Raw genomic sequence first — 8,487 nt, forward strand, 5'->3', positions numbered from 1 at the left:
CCCAAAAAAAAAAAAAAAAAAAAAAAAAAAAGGAGCTCTTCAAAAAGAAGAAATTGAACCCAGAAAGACATGAAGTAAAAAAGATTGGTCAGCAAAGAAACTGGAAATAGGTAAACACATGTCCGTTGTATAAAGCAGTAATAGTCATGTTGAGAAATTTGGTCATAATAAATTACATACACCTAAAATTCGTAGCAACAACAAGAAGATAGGTGATCAGGAGTCACGTTTTCTTCTGTCCTTTTATTTTTGGGGAGGGAGGAAATCACTTTAGATTTTAATAAAACAGGTAAGCGTGTTAAAGCTGTAAGAGTAACCACTAAAATACACAAATTATCAGAGAGAAGGAAAAGAAAAAGCAAGGGTAGATAGAATGACGTGGTCAAAATAAATGTAAGTACAAGTATATTTGCAATCACAATAAATTAAAAAAGGATTATGTGTCAGTTAAAAGTCAGAGATTGTCAGATTGAATACATATATAATTTTAAGGCAAAATATGGTCATTATATAGTGATAAAAAGAACAATTCTCTGTGAAGTTAAAGTAATCTTAAACTTGTTTGCTTTTGGTAACATAGCTTCAAAATATGTAAGACAAAGCTGATGTAATTTCAGGTCTAGAGGCAGTGAGAACTGTTGAATGACTCCTCCGTAAGTAACTAGTAGATTGAACAAAGATAAATTAGAAGGTAAGATTTGCATAGCTAGAGTTTTATCTGAGCCCATGAACTTTAAAAACCCTGCCTTTAATAAGAAGATATGTTCTTCTGAAACATAAGAGGCATAGTTCAGCACTACCCAGACTGTAAGCCGCAAAGCAGCAAATAACTTGGTATTGTTGGTATGTCATTACTATGATCATAACTTATTAAAATTAGAAGCTGAATTTCTGATTTTGTGCTTTTTGAAAATCTGAAAAATTTCTAAATAACTTATAGTTTAATGAAGGAATCATAATGGAATTAAGAGAGCACCTAGAAATGAATGGTTATCAAAAATTTTGGAACGAGTGAAGTACCCAACGTAGAAGTTAAAAGCAGCAGAATAAAGTCAAAGAAAAACAAGGGATGATAAAGACAAGAGTAGAAAGTAACCCCCCAGCAAGGATACAAGTCCCAAGGTTAATCCTTTGAAAAGACACAAAATGTGGCAGAATTTATGAAGAATGAGAAAAGATGATTAAGACAAATAGCATCTGGAATGAAAAGGGTGGCTTATCTACAGGTACAAAAAGTGTTTTAAAAATAAGAAAACTACAGACAATTGTGTGCCAACCATTATAGGCAGTATGATATTGCTGTTGGGAGCAAATAGAACATAAAAGTGTAAGTCACGTGTAGAAACTTGTTAATTGACAATTAAGGTTACCAATTAGTACGGAAAGGATTGGCTCTTTAGGTCATGGTGTTAGGATATTTGGTTATCCATGTGAGAAAGAAACAAAATTAAATTCCCTACCACACAGTGTATAGAAGTCATTTCCATGTGTAGTAAAAGGCTATATGATTCTGGGGAAGGGAATGATTTTTTTAAAGCAAGACATTAGGACCAAAAACCATAGAGAAAAAAAAAATTGAATTTAGCCAAAGTAACAAGGATATTTGCAGCATTATTGTTTCTAATAGAGAAAAATTGGGAGCAAGTCATGTCCATCAGCATGAGAATGGATAAGTGGATGAGTGTATCATTTATGCTGTGGAATATTATGTAGCCTTTAAAATGAGTGAGCTAGACCTACATGTATGAAGATGGATTTCTTTCAAAGACATTGATGAAAATTTATAGAGTTTGAAACCATGCAAGATGACACTCTGTGTTACTTAGGTATACACACGTGTTAAGTCGTACACTTGTTCAAAGACGTGAGGATGATAACCATCAGATTTGGAGTAGTGCTTACCTCTGAAGACTGGGGATACTCAGTGGGTTTCAACTGTATCTTACTGCTTTTTTATTTAGAAATACCCAAATCAGTTATGGCAGTATGTTAGGGTTGATTAGCTAGGTGGTCAAGCAGAATACAGATAATTCTCTCTTTTTTCCCCTACTTTTTTGTGTAATTGAAATGTTTCTGTCGGGGAGGCCAGAGAAAGCATTGCTTTCACATGAAGCAAGGATAATCTCTCTGGTAGAAAATACTCCTTATGAAATACAGACTTTAAAACATTATTGAAAAGCAAGCGGTGGGTGTACAAGTCTGTTTGCAGCTGGAAAGTTATATGCCAGTACGTCGTTGGTACGAGCGCTAAGGGGTGGATAATGGGAAAGCAGGGCTCCACAGCCAGGAATTGTTCCTGGACATAAGCGAAATTGAAAATACTCGGACTTTCTTTTGGTCCCTTTGAGAATATATCCTCTGTGCTATTAGAGCAAGAGCCAGTCTTACGGTGCTGTTGGCTTTGGTCCTGAAGTTGGCAGACTAAGTAAGCAAACTCAGATGAATTCACCTCAAAGAGAAAATTTAAGGCTGGTGAATGGACAAGTTCTGAGCATGTGTCAACATGCTGGTTTTGTAAAATCGAATGATGTTACTCCCCAGTTTTACCGCCAGACTTGTACTTGCGTGCTTTATGCTTATCTTCTGAGTGACCCTAACTGTTAGTGCTGATTTGGGGCGTTCTTCTGCCCCAGAGTGTTACTTGTGGATCTGATCCGTGAGAAGACATCTGGAGACAAAGGGTCTGAAGAAACATTTAAGGACGCAGAGCACCGTGGCTTGCTCATCCAGAATCAGGAGCCCTGCACTTAGCGACTAGTCACACATTTCAAGCAGCACCATAACCCCGCAGCACGTTGCATGTGCACATAAAGTATCAGAGAGTCTTTCATATCACCTCAGTCCCCAGCCTTAAACTCTTCTCTCCCAGCGCCTACCCTGTGGTGACGCACCCTGAGTACCAGTTGTCTCCCCAACTAGGCATGGCAGGACCCGCCCCTTCACAGATCTACCCAGTTCCTGCAAATAGAAGCCCACGGGCCCTATTTATTTAGAGCTTTAATTTCATCCAGTAACATTTTGAAGTTTTCCGTGTAAAACTCTTGAACTTCTTTCATTAAGTTGATTCCCAAGTATGTTATTCTTTTTGATATGTTGAATGGAATTGCTTTCTTATTTCTTATTTTCACTTTTGGATTATCCATTGCTCTTATATAGAAACACAAGATTTTAATATGTTGGTCTTGTATCTTTCAAGCTAGCTAAACCCACCTATTAGTTCTCACAGTTATTTTGTAGATTCCTTAGTTTTTCCCTGCATACTGAATCATACCATTTGCAGATAAAGACAGTTTATCTTTCTTTCCGATCTATATGTGTTTGCCTTTTGGGGCTATGCAGAACCTACAGTGTGATGGTCAGTAGGGGTGCTGAGGACTAACATCTTGCTTATAGTTTCTAGGATATTTAGGGGAATGTCTTCAGCCTTTCACATTACGTGTGATAGTAGCTGTAGGGTTTTGTAGATTTCCTTATCCAGTTGAGAAAGTTTCTATTTCTAGTTTAAGAATTTTGGTCATAAATTTATATTTTGTCAAATGCTTTATCTGTGACCATCAAGATGATCATGTAGCTTTTAGTCTATATTAATAAGGTATTACATTAATTGATTTTCAGATGTGAAACCGACCTTGCAGTTTGGGGAGAGATCCTACTTGCACATGGGGTATAATCCTATTTACATGTTGGTGAATTTGGCTTGGGATTTTTGTGTCTGTGCTTATGGGAAATATTCTTCTGTAGGGTTTTTTAAAATTTACTTTTGTTTTTATGATGTCCTTGTTTGGCTTTGCTGTCAGAGTAATACTGGCCTCACAGAACGATTTGAGAAGTGGTCTTTCCTATTCTCTGACAGTGTTTGTATAGTATTGTTTTTTTCTTCATTAAGTATTTTGTACATTTCATAAGTGAAGCCATCTGAGCCTGTACTTTTCTTTGTGGGAGGACTTTAAATGACTGAGTATATTTGTTTACTTGTAAATCTGTGTAGGTTTTCCATTTCTTCTGGGGTCCATTGTGATAACTGATATTTTCCTAGGCATGTCTCCATTTCATCAAAGTTGCCTAATTTGTTAGCATAGGGTTGTTCATGTTACGTACTGTTTCCTTGTCCTTTAAATTTCTGCCACGTGGTTAGTGATGTCCCACTTTGATTTCTGTTGTTGATAATTTGTGTGCTCTCTCTTCTTTTTGTGGTCAGGCTGGCTAACGGTTTATCAGGTTTGTTGATCTTTTCAAAGAACCAACTTTCGGTTTTATTATTTTTCTGGGTGGTTTTGTTGTTTTGCTGTTGCATTGATTTCTGCTCAGATCTTCATTACTTACTACCTTCTGCTTGCTTTGGGCTTAATTTGCTCTTATGTTCTTGTTTCCCAAGGTGGAAAGCTTAGATTATTGATTTTTTTTTAACTTTTTTACTTCTTTTCTGAATACGTGTTTAATGCTATAAAATTTCCTCTAAGTGCTGCTTTGACTGCATCCCATAAATTTTGATACGTCTTCATTTTCATTTACTTCCAGATGCTTTCTAATTTCTCCTGTACTTTTTTTTCTTTGACCAGTGGGAAATATTTAACTTTTTTTTTTTGGTCAAACCACACGGCATGCCGAAATTCCCTGATCAGGGATCGAGCCCGTGCCCCCTGCAGTGGAAGCGTGGAGTCTTAACCACTGGACCGCCAGGGAATTCCAGTGGGAAATATTTAGAAGTGTGTTGTTTAATGGTAAGTTGAGGAAATTTTCCAAAATTGTTGGTTTCTAATTTAATTCCTTGTGGTCATTGAACAAGTTTTCTCTTTGTCCTTTAGGTTTTGATAGTTTGACTATGATGTATCTAGGTCAGGACCTCTTTGTATGTCTTGAATCCTTTCAGATTAACTGAAACTTGTTTTATGGCCTAGAATATGGTCTGTGGTGGTAAATGTTGTGTGTACACTTGAAAAGAATGTGTATTCTGCTGTTACAGGATGGAGTGTTCTGTAAATGTCAGGGAGGGTGAGTTGGATGATAGCAATCCAGTTTTCTATATCATTGCTGATTTCCTGTTTTATTCTATCAGTTATTGATAGTATTATTTTGAAATCTTCAACTGTAAATGTAGGCTCGTCTATTTCACCTTTCATTTCTGTCAGGTTTTGCTTCGTATATTGGGACTCTTTTAGGTATATGCATACATTTATAGTCATTGTATCTTCCTGAAATATTGACCTTTTTATCATTATGAAGTGTTTCTCTCTGTCTCTAATAATATTTCTTGGCTGAAAGTCTGTTTTGTCTAATATGAATACAGTCACTCTCAGGTGGTTACTCTGGGCATGGTATACCTTTTTCTGTCCTTCTGCTCTTATCCTATTTGTATCTTTGAATCTAAACTTGAGTCTCTTGTAGAGCATATAGCTGCTTTGTTAAATCTGTTCTGCCATTCTCTGCTCTTTGTTGGGAGTATTTAGTTCTTTCATTTCTCATGTAATTATTGGAATAGTTTTGCTTTGTCAGTTTGCTAGTTGTTTTCTGTTTATTTCATTGTTTTTGTTCTTGTTTCTTCTTTCCTGCTTTCTTTTATGTTAAACATTTTTTGCCTTTATCATATTAATTTCTGTGATCTTAAAAAATGATCTCTTTGAATTATTTTCTTAGTGGTTGCTCTAAGGATTATGATAGGCATTTTAATTTATCACAATGTACGTCAGGTTAATACTACCTTAATTCAAGTCAATGTATCACCTTTACTCCAGTATATCTCTCTTTTCTCCCCCTTCCTTTGTGATATAGTTATACACATTATATCTAAATTGTCAAGCATGTACAGTGCTGTAATTTTTGCTGTGTATAATCTTGTTTCACTTAAGAAATTGAGAAGGAAAAAGAAACAATATTCAACCAGTCTTTATGTGTACCCACATATTTACTGCCCCCCACTGCTCTTCCTTTCTTCCCCTGCTTTTGCATTACTGCCTGGAATCATTTTCTTTTAACTTGTAGAGCTTCCTTTGGTGTTTTTTGTCAGGCAGCTTTGCTGGCCATGTGTTTTCTCAGTATCATTTATTTGGGAATGTTTTTATTTTGCCTTCATTTTTAAAGGATAGTTTAGCTGGATATAGAATTCTTGGTTGGTTTTCTTTCAGTGCTTTGAATATGTCATTCTCCTGCTCTCTACTTTCCATTGTTTCTGATGAAAAGGCAACCGTTAATTGTATTGTTGTTCCCCTATATATGTTAACTTGTTATTTTTCTACTGGTCTCAAGATTTTCTCTGTCTCTAGCTTCCAGAGGTTTAACAACTGCATCTCTAAGTAAGGATCTCCTTGGATTTATATTAATTGGGCTTTGTCGAGCTTCTTGAATCTGTCGATATAATTGCTCTTCATCATATTTGGAATGTTTTCAGCCATATTTCTTAAAGTATCTTTTTTTCTGCCTTCTCTCTCTTTATGTCCTCTTTATTATATATGTCCTCTTAATATTTTTTTCTCTCTGTTCTTCAGTTTGGGTCAAGTCTATCAGTCTCTCGAAAATTTCACTGATTGTTCTCCCTTCTCAAATCTGCTGTTGACTCCATCTAGGGAATTTTTTATTTCACTTACTGTGTTTTTCACCTCTAGAATTTTTGTTCTATTTTGGTAGAGGGTCTATTTCTTTGTTTCCTATTTGAATAATTTTCATCATGTTTTCCTTGAGTTCTTTAAACATGGAGTCTTTTTTTTTTGTTTTTTATCCAGTGTTTTTGAATGTATTTGTAAGGGTTTACCTGAAGTCTTTTTCTGCTAAATCTAAACTATGAGTAAACTGAGAGACAGTTTTCATTGTTTTATTTCCTGAGTATGACTCATACTTTCCTGGTGTTTTATGTGTATTTCAGAATTTTAATTTTTTCCCTGAGTTTTTTGTTGTTGCTTTTGTTTTGCAAGTGTGTGCGTGTTTCAAGTCACTTGCCTGGATGTAATCCAAGGAACCTTGTGGCCCTACATGTGTGGCCGTGGATTGCTCCGCTCAGCTCCCTCCATTCCAGCTCTTACCTTGATTTTCGGCCTGACTTGCTAGAGGTCACTCCTGTGTCTGTGTAGTTTGTGAGTCAAGTTTTGGTCAGAGATCATCGTCAGACACCTTGAGCCCATAAGGCTTCCACCCTCTGCATTGGGTTCCTGTTTCTCTTGCGTTCAAAGCTCAGACAGCTTTCAGGGCTGCGCTGATTTTGCTCTGTGCCAGCCCCCTTGAGTGTCCGCTGTATGTGGGGTGTGTGGAGCGGTCATCTCTCCCCTCAGTGGCTGTCTCATTTCCAGGCTCTCCCTATACATTTCTGCCTGTTTCCTCCACTGTCAGTCACCACTGCTGGACTTCAGCCTCTGGCTGGGAGCTGCAGCCCTTTCCCAGCATATGGGCTCTTCTGCCCTTCTGCATCGGATCAAGTCAGTCCCCTCTGACGGCTAAGCTGCAGGCTTTCCAGGCCAGCCCCACAGTGGTAGAGCCACCAGCGTGTCGGGGCCGTGGTGGGGGACAGCCTCAGGCAGCAAGGTCACCAGCTTCCTCTCTTCTTACTCAGGGCTCAGCGGGTTTTCATGAATCTACTGTTGCCTTTTGTCGGATTTTTCCGGGGCCCTGAGGTAGTCGTTCTTCAACTTCGCCAAGTTTTATAGTTGCCTTTTCAGTGGAAAGGATTTGTCAGCCTCTTCTTTGCTCTCTTCCGGGTCTGATTTGATCTATAGTAAGATCATTAGACGTAATGACCGAGCCCCCTTTCGGGCACCTGGCTTCCGGGGGCTGCTTCCGAGTCCTCCTCCAGTGTCACTCCTGCCCTTTTGCAAAATCTCTGCTGGATTCTCCTGTTCGTTCCCTCTTCTAAATGCTTGTGTCTCTCAGGGCCCAGTCCCCAAACTCCTTTTTCTCTTTATCCGTACTTAACTCCCTTCATGATCTCATGGATTCAATCACTTCTAATGCCTACAAATTCCAAATTTCTATCTTTAGCCCAAATTCCAGATGTGTGAGTCACATGGCCTCTTCCACGTCTCCTCTTAATGTGTTTAAAACTGAACTCTTGTATCTTCTCACATCCCAGTAAATGTCAACTCCGTCTTTCCAGTTACTCAGGCCAAACATCTTGGTTAGCTTTCATTCTTCATTTTTCTCTCCTATCCTGCCTTCAGTCCATCAAGAAATCTTATCAGCACCCTGTTAAAATGGACCCCAAATCCAGCCACTTCTCAGCATGTCTTCTACCTCCACCACCCTAGAGTCCAAGTCACACCTCCTCTTGCTGAGGTCGTCACAGTCGCCTGCCCGTTCTTAATTCCACAAAGTCGCTGGAGTCGTGATTCTGAAATGCAAAGCAGACACCATTCTTGTGCCCAGAGCCGTTGCCCAGCTTCCGTCTTACTGAGAGCAAACCCCAAATAAAGCTTGGCTACAGGCACTCAGTTGAACTCTCCCCCTGCCCCTGGCCTCCTTGACCTCGTCTTTTCCGTTTTCCCCCCGTCACCTCCACTCGAGCCC

This window comes from Lipotes vexillifer, unplaced genomic scaffold (assembly GCF_000442215.2).
Source record: "Lipotes vexillifer unplaced genomic scaffold, Lipotes_vexillifer_v1.1 scaffold444, whole genome shotgun sequence".
Classification (NCBI taxonomy): domain Eukaryota; kingdom Metazoa; phylum Chordata; class Mammalia; order Artiodactyla; family Lipotidae; genus Lipotes; species Lipotes vexillifer.